At 39.5% G+C, this 3074-nt stretch overlaps 1 pseudogene; it reads right to left on the bottom strand.

Annotated features, from left to right (window-relative positions):
• Positions 1-1715: 1715 nt before the first annotated feature.
• On the bottom strand, positions 1716-2708 carry LOC102856140 (annotated as a pseudogene).
• Positions 2709-3074: the final 366 nt, after the last annotated feature.

Here is a 3074-nt window from a genome sequence, read left to right as displayed (position 1 = left end):
AGGGGGATGCCCTCTATGAGGTGGATTGATTCAGTGACTGGGGTAATTGGGAATTGGGATGAGTGTATCGGAGATGGTGTGATTGGCACAGGACAGAGCAGAGTTTAGGGCTGTTGTACATAGGGTCACTATGAGTCGCAAGCAACTCGACGGCACATAACAACAACAACAACAACAACAACAACATATATATCTAAGTTACATATATATTTCTAGGTTATATATATATATTTCTAAGTTATATAATATATATTTCTAAGTTATATCTATTGTTGTTGTTGTTATGTGCCGTCGAGTGGCCTGCGACTCATAGCGACCCTATGTACAACAGCCCTAAACTCCGCTCTGTCCTGTGCTATATCTAAGTTATATAATATATGTTTCTAAGATATATATTTCTAAGTTATATATCTATTTCTCAGAGATATATATTTCTAAGAGATACCTATTTCTAAGATATCTATATATGTCTATATATATAGATATATCTCTCTATATATATCTATCTCTAGCTATCTCTACCTATCTCTATATCTATACATTTATCTATATCTATAGCTATCTCTATCTCAAAAAGAACAGTCCCTGGAGAAGGGAGAAAGTAGAGGAGGGTGAATGACAAAGAGGACGACCCTCAGAGCCTGCAGAAGGTGCGCAGATTGACACCGAGAGCCCACAGAAGGTGCAGGACAGGGCGAGGTTTCATGCTGTCATACATCAGACTGCTATGAGTCACAGATGACTTGATGGCACTTAACACAACAAATCTGGTGATTTTGTCCTTTACACATTTTTTAATGCTTTTTTATGCTTAGAAAGGCATTCCTCAACACAATTCTAAAAATCCACTTTACAGTTTCTTGAACTGCTTTTATGGCTTCGTTTTTCAAATGGTTACATCTTTGATCTAGCTGGAAATTTTTGATATATAGAGTGAAGCTGGAATTGTGATTTATGCTTCTCCAGAAGGCTACACAGTTGTCCCAACAGGTACTGAATAATTCACCTTTCTCATACTGATAATGTAGGTGCCGCCTTAGGTGATTTCTTTAAAACATTTTTTTTTTACTTAGGTGTGTGCTGTTCTTTTTTCTTAAACGTACCTGTAGGTAAATTTGAATCACTAACTTTTCAGGTAGTAGTCAAGCTCTTAACCATTTTTAACGCCCACGGATCAATTACAGTGCTAGTGTTTTTAAACTCTGGTGCAAATCAGTGAGGGAGACAGTTGTGGACTGTTCAAAGTAAATTACAGCTGAACACACCATCTCTGTGCATATTCAATCCTGATTCTTGTGCTAGCAGACTCAACACTTCCACTTCTTTTTTTTATTATTAATTTAAATGAAAGTTTACAGAGACTTAGGGTTTCCAGTCATTCATTGTTGCACTTTTCTCCCTGCCCCACCCCCAAGTCACTCTTTTCCTTGAAAAGAAAAACTCTTTCACTGTTATGCAATCTCTCCCCCCAAGTCCACTCCACTATGCAGCCTTCACTCTGGAATTCTGTAATGAAAAGAATACCCATGCATATGTCCTTTTTTTTTTAAATACCAACCCCTTTTATTTTCTCTGTTTAAAATCAAACAGAAAACAAACATACATCAATATTGTTATATGCTAACATTTTCAAAGTACATCATTTGTACAAGAGAAGGACTAAGAACAAAAATGTGCTTACAGAGTTCCAAATATATAAGCGAGTGTTAGCAGTCTCACACAGCTTTCCGATGGTACTTGGGGCGGGGGGAGCCCCTTCATAATCACTGGCACTAAATAAAGCAGCAGAATTCTTTGCCAGGTACTTTAGGAAATCATGAAGACAGTTCAGTAATAAAGCAAGGCTCTTCTCATCCAGAGGTGCAGAGGCCAACACTGCTCCAATTCACACAATCTCAGTAGATGTGGTGCTCCATACACCTGGGACATGGGTGCATCAGGGTGATGTGCAAGGATTTCTGCATACTGAGGTCTCTCAAATTTGTAGAGAAGTTGAGGGCCCAACATTCCAGTGAAGTATTCTTTTATCCCAGCTATAACTTGTTTGACAGTATATTCCTTGCTATCTGTGTTTACCCGTTTGCATAATCTTCGAGAATAGAATCCACATTCTTCTTGGCAGGAAGATAAAACAGCTGGTTTTGCCTAGTCATTAAGTCCCAATCATCAACAAACCGTAGTTTTAGCTCTTCTGGAATCTTCACTTTAACTTCAACTCTGTCCATGAATGTTTCCTCCTTTTCAACAGTAGGATTTACACAAGCCCTTTTCTTCCCAGACGGCTGAGGTGTCTCCCAGGTACTGCCACCATCTGCATTTCCTGGTGTTTGTTGTTTGTTCTTTTGTGTTTTCACTTCAACATTTTTCTGTTGCAGACCAGATGTCTTCTTTCCTGTGACAACTCCTCTCATTTTCCCCTCTGCATATTGCTTCTGATTGGCTATTTTAAGTTCTCTCTGTTTCTGCAGATTGGTGTCCACGTATTTGAGCACTCTGCTTTCTGGAACCCATCCATCCCAGTTTTTTTTTCCAACCACTGTAATGTATAAAGTATTTCACTTGTTTGTCCTTTATGGCAACTTTACACACTTGGCTTCATAAAGAAGAGGCCCTTGAAAGCACAGCACTCGCTCATCCCCTTGGAATTTAGGCTTCGGGTCCTGTCCGGCACCATTTATAAGTGACTCGCCGCCTCCTTCTTCTCCCATCACCCCCGACTACCACCCCTACTCTCTACCCTACCCAACTCCGCCTCACATGCACCACAAGGAACCGCCAACTCTACATCCTTGGCCTCATATATCCCTTTTAAACAGTTCTCTCCCTCATGTGTTTCATGCAGTATACATCATTCCTCCCCTCTTTCTCTGTCTTCCTTTAACCTTGATGTCAGTCCCGTTTTACAACAGTGGCCCTATGCAATATTTGTCCTTTTGTGACTGAGATATTTCACTCAGCATAAAGTTTTCCAGTGTCATCAATTTTGCATAATAGTTCATTAGTTCCTTCTTTTTCAATGCTGTATAGTATTCCATTGTGTGAATATATGTATATACCGGAGCTTCTCTATCCAT

This window comes from Elephantulus edwardii, unplaced genomic scaffold (genome assembly GCF_000299155.1).
Source record: "Elephantulus edwardii isolate Elephantulus edwardi_28Jun2011 unplaced genomic scaffold, EleEdw1.0 scaffold00035, whole genome shotgun sequence".
NCBI classification, from domain to species: Eukaryota; Metazoa; Chordata; class Mammalia; order Macroscelidea; family Macroscelididae; genus Elephantulus; species Elephantulus edwardii.
This window is presented reverse-complemented; position numbering and strand designations above follow the sequence as displayed.